At 44.3% G+C, this 20,418-nt stretch overlaps 1 pseudogene; it reads left to right on the forward strand.

The window, feature by feature from the left end:
• Window positions 1–2,233: 2,233 nt before the first annotated feature.
• Window positions 2,234–18,671, forward strand: LOC123724580 (alpha-mannosidase 2x-like; annotated as a pseudogene).
• Window positions 18,672–20,418: the final 1,747 nt, after the last annotated feature.

Below are 20,418 nucleotides of genomic sequence, written 5' to 3' on the forward strand. Positions count from 1 at the left end.
ATGCCAATTGACACTATCTCCAAACTTGAGACATCTGTGGCATGTGACAAAGTGCCACATTTTTAGAGTGGCCTTTTATTGTCCCCAGCACAAGGTGCACCTGTGTAATGATACGTGCCATTTAACTGGCTTTTTTGATATGCCACACCTGTCAAGGTAAGATGGATTATCTTGGCAAGGAAAAATGCTCACAAACAAATGTGTGCACAAAATTTGAGAAAGCTTTTTGGTGTGTATGGAAATTTCTGGAATGTTTTATTTCAGCTCAATGAAAATGGGACCAGCACTGCACATGTTGCGTTTTTATATTTTTTGTTCAGTGTACTTTTTGTTTGATTTTATTCATTCATTTATCTATTTGCTACAGCTTGAGTGAACAAGGACTTTGCATTTTTCACAACAACAGTATTTCCTTTGGTAATGGTGAAGTAGTGTCAAATAAAACAATAAAACATTTTTCACATGCTTAGTGTACACCTGTGCACTGGCAGTGAAATAACACATATAATATTTGTACATGGGTAACTATGTACACATGATATTCAATCAAGGTTTTGGACACACCTACTCATTTCAGGGGTTTTTCTTTTTATTTTTTTACTATCTTCTACTTTGTAGAATAATGTTGAACATCTAAACTATGAAATAACTTACATATGGAATGAAGTTGCAGCCAAAAAAGTGTTGAACAAATCTAAAATATATTTTATATTCTTCAAGTAGCCACATTTACATTTTTAGTCATTTAGCAAGGCGGCTCTTATCAGAAGCGACTTACAGTAGATGAAATACGTACATTGCATTTCATGCATTTAAAAAAAAAAAATGGTTTTGTACTGACCCTTTGCCTTGATGACGAATTTGCACATGCTTGGAGAACTCAACCAGCTTCGCTGAGGTAGTCACCTGGAATGCATTTCAATTAGCTGGGTGTGGCTTGTTAAAACAACATTTGTGGAGATTTCTTTCCTTAATGCGTTTGAGCCAATCAGTTTTTGTTGTGACAAGGTAAGGGTGGTATACAATATATAGCCTATTTGGTAAAGTCCATATTATAGGCAAAAACAGCTCAAATAAGCGAGAAATGGAAGAATGAGTCCATTGGGTCGATCAATCTGGAAATTTCAAGAACTTTGAAAGTTTCTTCAGGAAGTACAGTCGTAAAAAACATCAGAATTAACTGTATTGATGAAACTGGCTCTCTGGCGAGGACTTCTGCCACAGGAAAGAGAAGACCCAGTTACCTCTGCTGCAGAAGATAAGTTCAATAGAGTTACCAGTCTCAGAAATCGGCAGTTAACTGCACCTCGAATTTGCATCTCACAGAGTTCAAGTAACAGACACATCTCAACATCAACTGTTCAGAGGAGACTGCGGGAATCAGGCCTTCATGGTTGAATTGCAGCAGCAAAGAAACCACTACTAAAAAGGACACCAATAAGAAGAGACTTTCTTGGGCCCAGAAACACAAGCAATGGACATTGGAGCCAGTGGAAATCTGTCACGCTGGCCTGAGTCTAAATTTTTGTTTTTCAACCGCTGTCTTTGTGAGACGTTGGTGAGTGAAGAGCAGGGCGAGTCTCCTTTGTGTGGTTCCCACCGTGAAGCATGGAGGGAGGTGGTGTGGGGAGTGCTTTGCTGGTGACACTGTCAGTGTTTTATTTAGAATTCAAGGCACTCTTAGCTTTGGCATGACTTCTACAGCATTTCTACGGCAATAACCCATCCATCTGGTTTGGCTTGGTCCCACTATCATTTGATTTTCAACAGGACATTGACCATAACACATCTCCAGGCTGTGGGGCTATTTGACCAGAAGTGTTATGGAGTGCTCCATCAGATGACCTGGCCTCCATATCACCTAACCTCAACAATTGAGATGTTTGGATGAGTTGGACAGCGGCAAAAAGAGAGTGAAGAGAAAAGCAGCCAAGTGCTCAGCGTATGTGGGAGCTTCCTTCAAGACTGTCTGGGAAAACATTCCTCATGAAGCTGGTTGAGAGAATGCCAAGATGTGTGCAAAGCTGTCATCAAGGCAAGGGTGGATACTTTGAAGAATATGTTTAACACTCTTTTACGATTCCATATGTTATTTCATAGTTTTGTATGTCTTCACTATTGTTATTCTACAATGTAGAAAAAACGGTAAAAATAAAACCCCCTTGAATGAATTATGTTTTTAAGCTTTTTGACTGCAACTGTAGGTAGGTGCCAAAAGTGAATGAGCAAAAGGATGGCTAGTAGCAGGGGTGTGATGGTGTTGGTATGAAATTGTAAGTATGTGTGGAGTGCCCAGAGTCCTGTGTGTGTTGTGTGCGTATCCGATTCAGTGCCTGGTAGTTGGTGCAAAAATCCATCCATCCATATAGGCTAGCTAGTCCTGTTTAGGACCACTCCTGTGACGTTCATCCCCATTTTTTTTTTTTTTTTTTTCCCCCGGGTCCTTTTTCCTCCTGCGTTCTAGAGCCAAATCTCTGTTCTGCAGAACCGCATAGAAGCTGGAGCAGCTACTCGAGAGAACCACCAGATCATCAGCCACATCAAGGACTCTGTTCTGGAGCTGACCGACACTGGGCTGTCCGACGGACAGCTGCCCTTCCGCAGTCGCCAATGGTTTCCTGGGTCCTGCCCTTCGGACGGACACCCCACCTTCCTCTCCGTCAAGCCCCAGGACTGCCAGTTCGCCCAGGGCCGGCAGCACGACATGCCACCACGAGGTGACCAGCTCTCCAGGGACTTGTGCGGGTCTCGGGAGGAACTTCTCGTTGTTCTGTTGGCCATCAAGTAGGCGCGTGATGGTGTGTAATTAAGTTAACATGCTGTCTCTTGTCTATGTGGCAGGTTTAAGGTGAGGGGTTTACAGATATCGCCTGTGATTTGTACTTCTGTTCTAAACGCAGCGTGAAGCAAGTTGTGAAGGCTAACTTTGGTCTGTTGCCTTCCAGATGCTAGACATATACTCCCTGTTGAAGTTTGTGACAATGTGGACGGGGGTGTGGAAGCAGGGCTTTGACAGATCACCTATGAGCCTGAGGCATGGGACAATGAACCGCTGCAGGTGTTTGTGGTCCCTCACTCCACAACGACCCAGGTGAGACATGTGAAACTTAAAAACTGCGTTCTTTCAGGGCACAACATTGTAGCAAAAACATCGAAGGAAGGCCAATTTCTTGAAGGAAAACAAAAAGTGGAGAATAAAATATTTATTTTTTGGACTTTTTATATATACTAAGCAAAAATCGAAACCTTGATTGAGTTATTATCGCAATATTAAACAAATGACTGGATTCGACAAATTGAGCATGTTGGCCAATGACATTAGAATTCCAACGTCTTAGTTATTTTTAGATTAGAACCAAGGTGTAATTAGCAACAAGATTTGATTTTGTAGAGAAAGACAGTTCCATTATTAGATTTCTTCATAGCCAATAGCAAAAGTCCAGCTAGCTAACTGGACAGTTATTGACTTGTTGACCGTGGGAAACCTAGTTTTGTAATTCAGTAGCACGAATAGCCATTTCATTATGGCTCCATTTACCCATATTAGGATAGACTTTGCTCTTTACCAAGGTGTCACTCGAGTAAATGTTTACAGCTTGTCCTGGTCTGTGGGAGAGCTATGAGAGACCACTGGACTGTTGTCACGAATCCAAAAAAAGCCTGAGCTTTTAAGGTTTAACAAGAAGACTGCAGGTAAAGGGAAGTAGGTCAAACCAAGCAGGACTGGCACTCGAAGTCGTCACTGCAGACAACGCTAACGTTGGGGTGCGCCCCTTTCACTGTCAGTCCTTTAGTCTATTTGGTTGATCTACCCTTCTACCAGTCTGTGCATCCAGTGGTGTGGACTCCCTATGGTTTAGTCTACAGTGAGCACAAGGTGCTCATAAAGATTAAGTTGAAGTGCTAGGCCTCTGTTTATGTATTGTAGAGTTATCAACTTCTCTTCTGAGAGATTCATAGTCTGCTTGTTTCTCCCAGCCTCTGACAATACATTCAAGGTGGTTTTATTGTTACTGTTCTGTTTAAATAATAAACCGGGAGTTATTGTAAAACTTCACTGCTATGTTTGGTACTGTACCACTGACCTGCTTTTACCCCCCTTCTTATCATGGCAAAATCCAAAACATAACATGTTAGGAAATAGTACTTGTACTGTCTGCTAGGGGGGAAATAGTGGTAGATTCACTCTTTATTGTTCATCTTCTATTTATGTGTCTGAAACGTGAGCCTACCCTCAAACCCGCAAGGTCCTGGGTTATATTTCAGGACACAAATGTTTTGGAATGGGGAGGTAGCCTATTACTTGAACTTTTCCAATAAGGGACTTATATTTAAAATTGTTTTGCTCATAGGTGTCCGTGCTACAGTCAAACTGAAGGCCGAGACCGTGATTCCTCCTGATCTGGGTTGTTGTGCTCATCACCTCTGTGCTGTGATCTCCTGTCTCCGACAGGCTGGATCAAGACGTTTGATAAGTACTACACAAGATCAGACGCAGAAACATATCTTCAAACAACATGCTGGTCAAGCTGACTTGAGGAATCCCACGCAGGAAGTTCATACTTGGTTGAGATCTCCTTCTTCGCCAAAGCGGTGGGAGAACTGCCGACATGCACAAGTGCAGGAAGCCACGCAAGTCTCGCGGATCTGCGAGAAATGCCAGCACTAGCTCTCAAACATCTTACTACAACACGAATGAAGTCTGCCACTGTTGTTCTTCCCCTAAAGTTTAAGCCAGTCCGTTGAGGATTGCCAACATAGGGGGGAAGAGTCAATAGTGGCAGTCTTAGTCAGACAAAAATTCAGTTGTTGTAGTTATTAGTGTGCAGTGTGAATATATATATATGTGTGTGTGTGTGTGTGTATATATGTGTGTAAGAATTATAAATACCTCACATGCCACTTGTAATAATTGCCACTGAAGCAATTAAATGTCTCCTGCAAGATAAAAAATAGCAATTTGCAAGAGACTATAGTTGAGTTTATAGTAATATGGCAATGAAGAAATGTCTGAGAATGGAATTCTAAATACAGGTGTATTTAATTAGAAAATGAATGATAAGCTTATGCCTTGTAGAATGAGATACAAAAGCATTATAAGGCATTGGTTCTAAGCATGGTCAGAGAAGGGGACAAAGAAACCATGGCTTTGCAGCAGTGGCCGTAGGCTCAGGGAAGACGGTAAGACATGCGGTGTAGGTATCTCACCACAGAAAGGCAGGAACAAAATAAGAAAAAAGAATCCTAATATCATTTTTATAGTGTGCCATTGGGACCTGTTTTGGATTCAAAAATAGGAGTGTTGACCAATGGAATTACTATGAAGTTTTTATGTAAGCAGGAACTTCGCCCAGCTGTGAATGGGTCTACCAACTCAGTGTAATGCTTTTCAGTATCTTCTTCTCTGTGTAAACAACCCGCCAGGCAAACATTAGCGCGTGATCTACAATAATTAGCTAATAAGCGGCATCTCCCTTGGCAGAGTAGACCAGATGCTTCAAATAGCTGGTTATTGGGTTGTACGTAGTGGCTCCAAGTAAGCCGTTAAGCTTTTAAATTGTATTTGTCACTTACTTCATAAACAACGGGCAGGTGTGTAGACTTACTTATGGATCCTTTCCTCAACAATAAGGTAATTTTCCTCCATGTCTCGCCTGGGTGGATGTCTTAACTCCTGTCGCAGGCTAACAGGAGGGCAGCTGGAGATGAGTGACCGGAGGTTGGGTTATGACTGATGAGGCCAATATTCACCTACTAGCCATGATTGACCAGCGCAGTGGAGGGCCATCAGTGGCTGGAGTGAAGAACGTGGGTAAGCAACAGCTTCCCCTCTCCGAGATGCCTTCTCTTATTCATGCAAGGGGTTTTGCCCACTGTGATGTTGGAGGCAGAAGCATTGGAAAGTTAAAATAATTCAAACACTGAGTGGATAACGTTGCAACGAGACCTTTGTTGCGCTGTATTGTGTGAAACTCCATGACTTCGGTCATAGTCCTGTTGTAGTGGAGTTCCATTATGACATAGAAACTGTGCACCATGCTTTTTGTTGTATTCTCCATGATGGTAACCCTCCTGTGATGTGCCCTACTGTAGGTGTGTGACCCCACAGTCGGGTTGGGCGGGTGGAGCCCCCCTTTGGCACACAGTGCCACCATGGCCTACTTGCTGAAAAGGGGGCCAACCTGACCAGGCATGCTCATCCAGAGGGGTCCACTACTCCATGCAAGAAGCTTGCTTGGCCTCCAGCCGCAGCCTGGAGTTCATTGGAGGCAGTCCTGGGGTCAGTTGCTGGCTTGTTTTCGTGGCAGCAGACCAATCTCATCTATTTACAACCATAATGTGCTTTATTTCTCTGGAATGCAGATTTCCAATGAGTGCTGCCACCTGGATGGCCTTTCAAATTCAAATTAAATTGAGGATGAGGGGAAATGTTGTAAATGTGCACAAGTGGCCAATTTATAGTTTGGACTACAGAACACTAACAGTTGTTTGTTCCTTGCTTGTATTTGCATTGTAGTTTTGAATTCACAAAAATCCCAAAATAAAAATGTAAAAATCTTCCTTTTTTTGTGTTGCCAGACCAAGAGTCGGACACGGACATCTTCTGCCACATGATGCCCTTCTACAGTTAGTGACGGCCACACACTCCTGTGGACCTGACCCCAAGATCTGCTGCCAGTTTGACTTCACGAGGCTGCCGGGCGGCCGGGTCAACTGTCCCCGGAAGGTTCCTCCGCGGGCCGTGGTGAGGCCAACGTGGCAGAAAGGTGAGCCCAGCAGAGAGCCCCACCGACGCCCGACCGCCACACTGCTAGGGGGGAGATGTCAGACCTCTGCAGTAGAGCAGGGAGTGTGGGTGCAGAGAAACATGGAAATAGCAACCGGCTTTGTAGACCTTCACTGGACTTGCTTATCAATGAATAGTTTTGTGTAGAAAAAAAACGCTTCATGGAACTTTCCAAAGCACACATTCCTGAGAGAGGTCTAATGGAAAATAGCTCTCTCACTGAAAGCTATTGATTGCCCTTTTCCATTAAAGCTCCTCTTTTTATCCTCCATTTTCCCTAGTCATGTCAGTCATCTATTTGCCCTGTAACACTGGCATTGCTGCTGGGATGCACACACTCGTTTACATTGAGCATTTTAGTCATTTAGCAGACGACTTATCCAGAGCAACTTACAGTAGTGAGTCAATACATTTGTTATTTTTCCCCGAACTGGTCCCCCGTGGGAATCAAACCCCACATCTCTGGCATTGCAAGCGCCATTCTCTACCAACTGAGCCACACAGGACTACATAACTAGGAGACTATTGAATATGTAATGCGTTCAAAAGAAGACATTTCCCCACACTGCTTGCAAGCTTTCTTCTTTTCATTAAAATATGCTTTGACGAAGGTAAATAGAGCAGATGTTGCTATTGTCAATCATTTCTATATTCTAAAGCAAGCAGTGGTCAAGTCGGGTGTGCTTGGTTTTGGTAAGTAATTGATGCGTGTATTTCATGATACTTGTTTGCTACAACACTTTGCTTGAAAGAAGGAGGAACAAAAGGGTGTCTTCACATTATGAAGAGTCCATGTTACTGTGGAAACTGACTCAACTGCATATCTTGTATTGTTGAATGCCGGCCATCCCTTCTTCAGTCAGTTGCTTGTATCCACAACACAAAATGATTGTGTCTTCTCTAGTCTCTCCTATTTTCTGTCCTCTCTCCTTATATCGGCTGTTCAGTGAGCCGGGATTACTTTTAGTTTACTGCTTTTGGGTAAAAGTTTGTCGTCTTGAAAATGAAGTAGATAAAATAAAATAAACTTGAAGACAATTGCGATTTTCTTGACAGTCTTCATCCATAATGGTAAGTTACACGATTATACACTTACAAAGTGCAGCCCTACTGGGACCTGAGTCACTCTCTCCACTCAGGGCCCACCTAGCTCTTCGGATCAGTACCGTAAGAAGTCCAAGCTGTTCCGCAGTAAGGTGGTTCTGATTCCGCTTGGGAGATGACTTCCGCAGACAAGGTCCCTGGAGTGGGACCAGCAGTACCTCAACTACCAGAGGACTCTTTGACTACATGAACTCTCACCTGAGATGCACGGCAGGTATGTTCGTTTTTGGATATCGATTAATTCTAAAATGTCTGAAATGTAATGTCACCTTTATGGTCCTGTGTTCTCCAGGCCCAGTTTGGGACCCTGACCGACTATCACGCGGTTTACAAGGCCAACGGTGTGCCCCCAGGGTGTCAGACCCCCAGAATACCCCGTGCTGAGCGGGGACTTCTGCGTACGAGACCGAGAGGACCACTACTGGAGCGGCTATTACACCTCCCGGCCTTCTACAAGAGCATGGACCGGGTGCTGGAGTCCCATCTCAGGTAAGGCCAGATGTAAAACAGCAGGTTGGCATTTGCGCCTTACACTCGAGTCCTTAATTCAACAATGTTAGCTACATGTGTGTAGGTTTCAAAGAAAAATCATTGGAGATGGAGACCTGTCTGCACACTGTCAAAGTTAGAACAATCGCAAAACGTTTCCCTCTTGTCTTTGTTAATTTGTTCCTCTGTGTTGTTCCACAGAGGTGCAGAGATCCTGTTCAGTCTGGCTGTGGCCCATGCTCGCCATGCGGGAATGGAAAGGGGGCCGCTACCCCACGTCAGATTACACTCTGCTGACGGACGCCAGGCGCACCGTCGCCCGTTCCAGCATCATGATGCCATCACAGGCACCGCCAAGGAGAACGGGTCATCACTACGGAACAGGTCAGTTGCTGAAGAGAGATACAGAATAGAGATAGAAGTATCTTTTCAACTTTAAAAACTTTTATAGAAAAAGTATTCAGTAGTTTCTTTTTTCTTTCTACATCCCTGCCTTTGTGACCACTGGTCTCAAAAGAAAAATACAGCCATTTTACACTTAAGTCTCCAACTCAGTTGAATGGTTCAGAAGGAACAGAGAAAAGAGACGAGGCTAAGTGGCCATTCAAGAATACTAGGATAACGTCTCATTGGTCCTTTTGTCTTTCCTTTAGGTTACTGCGCTCCCCTGCAGGGCCTGAAGAGAGTAATCATTAACGCAGCCCCATTTTCTGGTAATGAAAAACAAGGACGTGTATCGCTTCTACCAGACAGAACCCTTCCTAGAGACGGTAAGGGACGACAGGGAGACATGGAGCTCTAACAATGCATTGCAGTGTTAAAAATAACTTGCATAAGCTCAGCTTCTTTTGTATGTTAATTTCCCATATGATTCCTTGTTGTTGACTGTATATCAAGTTGTGATCTACTCTTACCTCAGTGCTTCTCTAGTCTAGTAACAAGCAATAAGTGCATTTCTGACTCTCTATACAGTGCCTTCAGAAAGGAATCATACCCCTTGACTTATTCCACATTTTCTCACCCATCTACACACAATATCCCATAATGACAAAGTGAAAACATGTTTTTAGCAAATTTATTGAAAATGTAATATCTCATTTACATAACTATTCACACCCCTGAGTCAATGTTAGAATCCCCTTTGGCAGCGATTACAGCTATGAGTCTTTATGGGTTAGTCTCTAAGAGCTTTGGCACACCTGGATTTTACAATATATGCCATTATTCTTTGAAACATTCTTCAAGCTCTGTCAAATTGGTTGTTGGTCATTGCTAGATAGACATTTTCAAGTTTTGCCATAGATTAAGCATATTTAAGTCAAAACTGTAAGTAGTCCACTCAGGAACATTAAATGTTGTCTTGGTAAGAAACTATAGTGTATATTTGGCCTTGTGTTTTAGGTTATTGTCCTGCTGAATGTTGAATTTGTCTCCCAGTGTCTGGTGGAAAGCAGACTGAACCAGGTTTTCCTCTAGGGTTTTGCCTGTGCTTAGCTCTATTCCATTTCTTTTTATAAAAAAAAAACTCTGTGGCAGATGACAAGCATACCCACAACATGATGCAGTCACCACCATGCTTGAAAATATGAAGTGGTACTCAGTGTTGCGTTGTTGGATTTGTCCCAAACGTAACGCTTTTTATTCAAGATGAAGTTAATTTCTTTGTTGCATTTTTGCAGTTGTACTTTACTGCCTTATTGCAAACAGGATGCATGGTTCGGAATAATTGTATTCTGTACAGGCTTCCTTCTTTTCACTCTGTCGTTTAGGTTTTGCGTTGTGGAGTAACTCCAATGTTGTTGGTCCAGACTCAGTTTTCTCCTATGACAGCCATTGAACTCTGTCGCTGTTTTAAAGTCACCACTGGCCTCATGGGGAAAATCCCTGAGTGGTTTCCTTTGTCTCCTGCAACTGAGTTAGGAAGGACGCTGGTGTGTCTTTGTAGTGACTGGCTGTATTGATTCATCATCCAAAGTGTAATTAATAACGGCACCATACTCAAAGGGATATTCAATATTGACTTTTTGTTTTACCCATCTACCAATAGCTTTCCTTCTTTGCGAAGCATTGGAAAACCTCCCTTGTCTTTGTGGTTAAGTCTATCTTTGACATTCACTGCTCGACTGAGTGACCTTACAGATAATTGTATGTGTGGGGTACAGAGATGAGGTAGTCATTAAAAAGTAATGTGAAACACAACTCCAAGCAACTTGTTATGCGACATGTTACGCAACTGTTTACTCCTGAATTTATTTAGGCTTGCCATGTCAAAGGGGTTGAATACTTACTGACACAAGGCATTTCAGCTTTTAATTTTTATTAATTTCTGAAAATATAATTCCGCTTTGACATTATGCAGGTGTGTGTGTGTGTGTGTGTGCCAGTGACACAACTCCATTTAATCCATTTTAAATTCAGGCTGTAACTCAACAAAATGTGGAAACAGTCAAAGGGTGTGAATACTTTCTGAAGGCACTGTACACTTCTGTGTTTGTGACTATAGGATGATGGGCGTGCCACCCAAGACTCCCTGCCCCAGCGCACCCTTATCGAACTGGACCAATCAGGACCTAGGTAACCCCCTCTTCCCCTCTCCCTCAGTACAGTCTCTCATGGGTGGAGTGTTTGACTGATCTCCCCCTGTCTCTTTCTGTTAGGTACCTGGTGCTGTTCAACCCAGTGGAGCAGGACAGGCTGTGTGTGGTGACAGTGTTGGTGAACTCTGTCCGGGTCCGGGTGCTCACAGAGGATGGACAGACCCTCCCTGTACAGCTCAGTGCCCAGTGGAGCTCTGCTAGCCAGATGAGCGCAGAGGGCTTCCAGGTGTGTGTGTATGGTTGCTGGTTTAATTTGTGGTGCTCTCAGTGACTATTTAATGTACATTGTGTGGTACTTCAGTTGACAGATGCATTGATATATTATGTGTGTAGCATGAGTGTCTGCCGTGTGTGTGTTTAACTGTGTTCTCGCCTGTCTGCAGGCCTCCTTCATGGTGCGTCTGCCTGCCCTGGGCCTGGCTGTGTTCCACCTGTATGACTCTGCTGACACCCCCATGACGCTGCGCTCTGAGACCCTGCTGAGGCTGACTGGTCAGGGGCAGACTGCCCACGCCGTGGACCCCCTCCCATTGCGCTCCCAGACAGCAGACCCACAGCTCTTCTACATCTCCACCCAGTCCCTTACACTGGGCTTCTCTGGAACCACTGGCCTGCTGGAGGTATGTGGAGGGGAAGAGGCTTGTGGCCCAAATAGCACCGTTTGTGGCCCCGTTTCCTATGTGGTGCACTATTTTTGGCCAGAGCCCTAGGATGCCATTGCGGATGCAGCCACCGACTATTCTTTGTCTCTAACAGATTGACTGATTTGGAAGTCAGCTTAAACGCTGTGACTAAAATTAGCCCAAGGCCGTTGATCATTTGCTGAATTCCAAATGGGCAGCACAGACTCATTTGGTTGAAGTGTAATGCATAATTCTCTGTCTCTCTCGCTTGGTCCATCAGAGTATCCATCGTAAAGACGACCCCCCCAGGGAGGTCAAGGTTCAGATCCAGTTTGTGACGTACGGCACTCGGTCCTCAAAGGACAAGAGCGGGGCTTACCTTTTCCTGCCTGATGGGAAGGCTAAGGTGAGCTAGCTGCCAATCCCCCCCATCTGTCCTAGAGCGTTAGGTAGCCTAGCGGTTAGCGTGTTGGGCCAGTAACCGAAAGGCTGCTGGTTCAAATGCCCGAGGTGAAAAATCTGTCTTTTAAAAATAAAAAATGATTTCACCTTTATTTAACCAGGTAGGCTAGTTGAGAACAAGTTCTCATTTGCAACTGTGACCTGGCCAAGATAAAGCAAAGCAGTTTGACACATACAACAACACAGAGTTACACAATAATACAGTAGAAAAACTATATACAGCATGTGCAAATGAGGTAGGATAAGAGAGGTAAGGCAATAAATAGGCTATGGTGGCAAATTAATTACAATATAGCAATTAAACACTGGAATGGTAGGATGTGCAGAAGATGAATATGCAAGTTGAGACACGGGCGCAAAAGAGCAAGATATATACATAAATAAATAAATACAGTATGGGGATGAGGTAGATTGGATGGGTTATTTACAGATGAGCTATGTACAGGTGCAGTGATCTGTGAGCTGCTCTGACTGCTGATGCTTAAAGTTAGTGAGGGAGGTAAGAGTCTCCAGCTTCAGAGATTTTTGCAGTTCGTTCCAGTCATTGGCAGCAGAGAACTGGAAGGAGAGGCGTGCCAAAGGAAGAATTGGCTTTGGGGGTGACCAGTGAGATATACCTGCTGGAGCGCGTGTTACGGTGACCAGTGAGCTGAGATAATGCGGGGCTTTACCTAGCAGAGACTTGTAGATGACCTGGAGCCAGTGGGTTTGGCGATGAGTATGAAGTGAGGGCCAGCCAACGAGAGCATACAGGTCGCAGTGGTGGGTAGTACATGGGGCTTTGGTGACAAAACGGATGGCACTGTGATAGACATCATCCAATTGGTTGAGTAGGGTGTTGGAGGCTATTTTGTAAAAGACATCGCCAAAGTCGAGGATCGGCAGGATGGTCAGTTTTACGAGGGTATGTTTGGCAGCGTGAGTGAAGGATGATTTGTTGCGAAATAGGAACTCGATTCTAGATTTCATTTTGGATTGGAGATGTTTAATGTGAGTCTGGAAGGAGAGTTTACAGTCTAACCAGACACGTAGGTATTTGTAGTTGTCCACATATTCTAAGTCAGAACCGTCCAGAGTAGTGATGCTGGACGGGCGGGCAGGTGCAGGCAGCGATCGGTTGAAGAGCATGCATTTAGTTTTACTTGCATTTAAGAGCAGTTGGAGCTGTCTGTGCCCTTGAGCAAGGCACTTAACCCTAATTTGCTCCGGAGGCGTCATACTATTATGGCTGACCCTGTACATCAACACATTTTACTGTACTTATCTGGTGTATGTGACAATAAAACATATTTTTAACTGTATAATGTTTTAGGATCAGTCTACCCTGCCTCAATCCATTACAGAAACACTGTCTCTCTGTCTCTCAGCCCTACAGTCAGAAGGAGCCTCCGGTGGTGCGTGTGGTGGAGGGCCCTCTCTTCTCTGAGGTAGTGGCTATGTACCAGCACTTCCAACAGACCATTCGCATACACAATGTGCCAGGTGTGGACGGTCTGTCCCTGGATGTCACCACCATGGTGGACATCAGAGAACAGTCTAACAAAGAGCTGGCCATGCGTCTGGTCACGGACATCCAGAATGACGACACCTTCTACACAGACCTCAACGGATTCCAAGTCAGACCACAACGCACACTTTACACTTGAGTGTCTGACCTTTGGCTTCAACATGTCCTTCAATACTGTAATTTTTCCACAGATGCAGCCCCGGCGCCACTTCCTGAAGCTCCCTCTGCAAGCCAACTTCTACCCCATGCCCAGCCAGGCCTACATCCAGGACAGCCATCTCCGCCTCACCCTGCACTCTGCCCAGGCCCTGGGCGTGACCAGCCTAGAGAGTGGTAGGGAGAGACAATTCATACGTTATTTTTCTTAACACCTTAGTGTTCCTGAAGTTTTTTATCTCTTATCTCTCTAAAGAAGTTTTCATTAAGAGGGACTGGTAGCAGTTTTTCCTTTTATTTACTGAAATGTGGTGACTTCTCTGCTGTTTGCCTTTGCAATGTTATCTATGTTTAATTCTATGGCGCTCAGAGAGATAGACGGAGGACTCATCTTTGTATCTGTGCCATTATGGTATCTGGTTCAATGAAAGTCAATTAACTAAGTAGACCAGACCTTACTGGTATTGCATTGGTGTCTATGGGAGACACCCAGTTAAGTAGACCAACATTCTTTTCCAATGGTAAACGGCCTGAGTGAACTATCTTCATTTATCCACCATTTTTGGCAGTGCCATTGAGACTATCTCTATTTTAAAGTAGTACATTCTCTTCTGTGTTTGTGTTGGGGGAAAAAGTGCTGGAGTCCTGAACCAAATATTGTCATTTATTTATTGTGGCCACTAGATGGTGGTGATATAGCTTAAAGCCATTTGCAAACTATAGGCAACTCAATTTGAAGAAGACAATGCTCTGATTTTATTGGCTGGTCGCTCCCAACCCATAGGAATCCCCACCTAGTTGACTACTTTAACATGGTGGAAGTCCTCAATGACAATTTCCATGCTAAAACGGGTTCTATCCCGTATCTAGAGTCCCCTATCGATCTCTATGATGGAGCTATATATGCATGTCTCTGCTTTTCCCTCCCTCAGGCCAGTTGGAGGTGATTCTGGACCGGCGGCTGATGCAGGATGATAACCGTGGCCTGGGCCAGGGCCTGAAGGACAACAAGAAGACAGCCAACCGCTTCCGCCTCCTACTGGAGAGGAGGTCCACTGGCAACAAGGTCAGCCAGTCTAAAATCCTCAGATGGGAGTTAGTTACTGGAGCTACCTGGATTTAGTTTATAGGGGTCATATTCAAGCAAATTAACACAATCTAGTCTGAGGGGAAACAGTGGGTGAGCCGGGACTACTTCTCAGTGTGTCTCAAATGTCTTAATCTCTCATGCTGCGCTCTTTAACCCATGTCTCTGTTCTTTATTTGTCACCCCCCTCCATTTATTTTTGTCACCTCTGTCTCATGCTCCATTGCACTCAGCATGATGGCTTCTTTGCCAAACTCTCCTCCATGTTTCACTCTCTCGTCTCCTTCGCCCTGAGAGGCGGAGCTCACGAGGTAACGTTGCCACGGCAACAGTGAGGTCACTAGATACCCAGTCGTGGCCGTCTGTCTATGTAATCTGTGTTATAGCTGTTCTTACCTTCTAGTTTAACCTGTGTTTAGCTGCCCTGTACCCTATAGCTAAAAAAGCCTGTCGTAGCAGCATTGCAAGAAATCCTGGAATTGGATATGCGCTTAAAATGCAAATAATTGTTTTCAGCTCTGCAGTTTCCCTGCTGTGTTGACTGTTGAAGCTAAGCATGGTGGGACGGGGTTAGTTATCAGATTTGACCTGTGTTGAAACCTGTCTTCCTGCCTCCCAGGTGGTGGACAGCAGACCAACCAGCTTCCCCTCCCTACTTAGTCACATGACCTCGGCCATCCTCAACCACGAGGTGTTGGCGCTGCCTGTGCTGCCCAAGAAGCGTGGCATCCCTCCCTTGCATACCTTCACGCCCCTTATGGGGGCCCTGCCCTGTGACTTCCACGTGCTCAACCTGCGCAGCGTCCAGCACCAGGTAACTAGAAGTGAAGAAGTAATTGTCCTGTTTGTGGAACGTCAATATACTGGAAGATATAATACAGGTAGGGTTCTGTGTACAAACCATTGATGCTAATATGTTTGTGTGACTTGTAGCAGGACACCCACTCCCCGTCTCCCTACACAGCCCTCATCCTGCATCGGAAGGGTCTGGACTGTGACCTGGAGACCCCCAACCCCGGATTCAACTGTACCACTTCCAAGGGACAGGTCAGTGGTCCTCAACAACACACACACATGGATCACCACAGACACAACTGGGGCGATAGTTCAGTGTGTTGCAGAGACACATACAGCACTGCAGTGGGAGTCATTCTAGCAGTCTGGAAAGATTATTCTCTGTGTTAGACATGAGGAGTGACTGGACAAATTGTTCTCTCATACACACTCTTTCTACCTCCTACTCTCTTTCACAAACTGTATCCATCTCTCGCTCTCTCTCCTTGTCTGTTCCTCCAGCTGGGTGTGTCTTCTCTGTTCCGTAACCTGGACCTCCAGCTGCTGCAGCCTGTGTCTCTGTCCCTGATGTACTCCAGCCCCCTCTGGCCAATGACTCCTCCATCAGCTTGGAGCCCATGGAGATCTCAGCCTTCAGGCTCAAACTGCGCTAGCCAGGCTCAGATAAACACATCAGACCAGACACGGCCAGGCCAGGCCTGGTCCCACCTGGTTTTGTCTGTTCTAGTCTATAGGAAGACTGCCTCCCAGTGAACAGAGGGGTGGCCAAGCTGGGGCTTCCTGGTCCAACCTGTGTATACAACACACAGTACACTACACCACTCTACACTATACCACTCCACACTTCACCACACACACCCTGAACTGTAAAGTCAGCTTGGAAGAGCAGGTGTCCACCATGACTAGACTATAACTGCAGGGGGCTGATGGCTGTCACACACAGTGGCTGTCTCCAATCTATCTCAGAGAATCAGAAACCTTTGGTGATTTAGTTTTTGTGCTTGTGATAATAAAGGTGATGTCTTTATCACAGAACAGATACTGGTGATCTTCTGCCTTTGCATTGCAGTAGTAATGTCAAGTTAGTGGAAACATCATTTTCTTTCAGTTTTTAAATGAACTTTATTTGTTTTCTTAAAATAAAAAATCCCATCCTAGACTAACTAATGAATGTAAATATCACATGTATAAGGACCTTGGAATGGCGACCGAGTGCAATTTGTAAACGCTTTATTTTTGCCACGTTCACGTGCTAGTCAAAACTAGGAAACTCTGGTTGTAGTTATACACGTGCCGCTTTCAACCAATTGGCAAGTCGAACATTTTTGATTTTCCTTGTTCCGACAAGCACATGAATGCGGTTAGTTTGGGTAATTGTTTTCCTTCTACTATGGAGCCTATCCACCCGCTGCAGACTAGAGAACTGTTAACTCCATTACGAGCTCATCACTGCTCATTGAACTTTTATTGACTGCATTGACAGACTGAATGCAGTTGTGTACTACCAGTGTGAATGTTTGCTCTCTATCTCTGCAGTAGAGGAGCTGAGGCTATGGCTCTGTAAGGTACTGTATGTCAAGCAGAGTCAGTCACTCTGTAGTCACTACCAGGCTGGGGATTAGGTCTCTCTAAGGAAATACCAATCCCACGCTACTTTTGTTTTTAGTCATCATTATCTCCCTATTGCATGACTGTACGGCCTGCTATCCTTTCAATCCCCCCTTGCTTGTAGATGGTCTGAAGACTTTCAAACTGTTATGTGAGCCTCTCAAAGCTATCATGTCCCGATGAGTTGGCTGTGGAGGACCTGTGATGGAATTTAAGTTATGTTTGTATTTAAATGCTCCTAAAGCCATTCCTGTGCTCCTGTTCTTTGTGTGTGTACGCCATTCGATGGACGAATGGTGGTGTGTACTATACTGTATGCAGTAGAAGAAACTACTGTGATGACAATACCTCATATTTAACATGACACATTGGTATGTATATTGATGTGGAAACTTCTGTGAAGATACAGTATGCCAGAGGAGTAGTAAGATCCAGAGTGCAGTATCAGGGACAAGGTGTCTGTTCATATCACTGTACTGTTAATCATCATTAGTGAGTCTGTGTAGTGGGGTTGGAGCATATGGCTTTCAAAGCCAGGCATGGAGACCCTGTTTTTAAAGGCAGGATCGTGGTTCAACCTTCCCTTCATGATGATGTGGAGACATGGTCCGTTGAACAAACAAACAGGGATCCTTCAGGTCTGACTTTGACAGTGAGTTTACTGGCGCAAACATGGTATTTTTTTTAATCAGCTTTCATCATAAAACATCGCTATAGCCTTGATCCTGGTGGGGTTAAGGTACCTGTCTATGATTCATTTCTGCCTTTGGTGTGGAAGGCTAAACATCAGTAGCTTACATCAGTAATGGCAGATACACTGTTTATCAGTCATCTCTGCCGTTTCTCACTATATGTTTCTCCTCTACCATCTTTTAGACCATCCTACTATCCAAATATTTTTTTCACCCTGCTGTGTTCTGTTTTACACTCCTCACTCAGAACACTACAGTCCAACATTTCACTCTACAATGCTCAGGTACTAGCCTGGCCCCATACAGCGGATGTGCTGTGGCCAACTCCTCTATTGATGTCATACCATCTTTGGTATGAGAACAAAGAAACAGAGAGGAGTTGGTTGTATGTATCAACAGACTGGACCACCAGACTACCAATGTAGCCTGCATCACTTTTCATTATCAGCACTTCCGCACTCTTTTCGGATTGCATTTTCCCTCTAGCTATATGTCATGACACTACCTCTGTTTCTAATACGGCACTCCCCCCTATTGTCCCTTTCTTCCCACTCTCCTACTGTCTCTGTATGTGTCCCAGTCCCTCTGTAGTCTTGTCTTTTGTATGTGATATTTGTTGTAGGACTTTTTTTTAAGATGGAGTTTATGAAGGACTAATTTCTTTATTTTATTTGTTTCTTCCTGGATGTGTGTTTAAATAAAGATGCATAGAAGAAAAATGCAGACGCGATGCAGTCAGAATAAAGATCAAATATGATACTTGGTATGTTTAGCCACTGCATATTTGTCTCTTATCACTAACCCTTTATGTTAACACCTTTTTATTAACTTGTTTTTTTTAGCTACTAAGTTGTTGAAGTGGGCAGTAGGGGGCAGCACTAAGTTAGTTTGTGGGACAAGCACAAGCATCAGTGGTGAGCTATGCTGTTCGTCTGTCTTATAGAGGTTTTAAATACTCACCAAGCTGCGATTTTTATATTTCAATACATTGAACTTGAAATGAAAATGCTCAATTTATTTAATGTTGAATGAAAATGGGTAATTTATCAATTTAAAGTTTTTGTGATTTACACAACTGAATGCGTTTTGTAAATGAGGACCCACATGAGCCCTGGGTATCAGACAGTTGTATTGGTCATCCACACTGAGGGTGAGGACAGACAATCTCTGTGGACAGCCAGCCAGGCCAAAGGACCCCAGCAGCTATGGGCTGCACAGGCTCAAGTGCTTTTGAGATCACCCTTTTGGGAGGCAGAAATGACTGTGGCAGAGAGATTTCTCCCCTCTATCTCACAAAGAGGAGGGTGTTTAAGGGTAACAATACTAAATTATTCAGACAGTCAAGCAGGAGACTGCACGTGGAGGAAAACTACAACAGAAAAGGGGATTCAAACCAGAACTAGACCAAGGACAAAGTGAGAGGGATCCCTAAAGGGCAGGGTTGGGGAATACATAATCAGTTTATCATCAAAAATATTGTAATCAGATTAGACACTTTTGGAAAAACTACACTGAACAAAAATATAAATGCAACCTGTTTCATGAGCTGAAATAAAATACATTTTCTGTATGCACAAAAAGCTTATTTCTCAATGTTGTGAACACATTTGTTTACATCCCTGTTAGTGAGCATTTTTACTTTGTCAAGATAATCCATTAGGTGTGGCATATTTGGAAGCAGATTAAACCGCATGATCATTACACAGGTGCACCTTGTGCTGGGGACAAAAGGCCACTCTAAAATGTGCAGTTTTGTCACACAACACAATGCTACAGATGTCTCAAGTTTTGAGGGAGCGTGCAATTGGCAAGATAACTGCAGGAATGTCCACCAGAGCTGTTGCCAGAGAATTTAATGTTAATTTCTCTACTATAAGCCGCCTCACAACCACAGACCATGTGTAACCAAGACAGCCCAGGACCTCCACATCCGGTTTCTTCACCTGCAGCATCGTCTGAGACCAGTCACTTGGACTGCTAATGAAATTGGGTTTGTACAACTGAAGATTTTCTGCACAAACTGTCGTCAACTCTGAGAAGCTCATCTGCCTGCTCGTCGTCCTCATCAGGGTCTTGACCTGACTGCAGTTTGGTGTTGTAACCGACTTCAGTGGGCAAATGCTCACCTTCGATGGCCACTGGCACGCTGGAGAAGTGTGCTCTTCATGGATGAATCCCGGTTTCAACTGTACCAAGCAGGGAGATAGCATAAGCTACGGACAATCAACACGATTGCATTTTATCGATGGCAATTTGAATGCACAGAAATACCATGATGAGATCCTTAGGCCCATTGTTGTGCCATTCATCCGCCGCCATCACCTCATGTTTCAGCATGATAATGCACGGCCCCATGTGGCAAGGATCTGTAGACAATTCCTGGAAGCTGAAAAGGTCCCAGTTTTTCCATGGCCTGCATACTCACCAGACATGTCACCCTATGAGCATGCTCTGAATTGACATGTACGACAGCGTGTTCCAGTTCCCGCCAATGTCCTGCAACTTCGCACA

This window comes from Salmo salar, chromosome ssa10, assembly GCF_905237065.1.
Source record: "Salmo salar chromosome ssa10, Ssal_v3.1, whole genome shotgun sequence".
Lineage (NCBI taxonomy): Eukaryota > Metazoa > Chordata > Actinopteri > Salmoniformes > Salmonidae > Salmo > Salmo salar.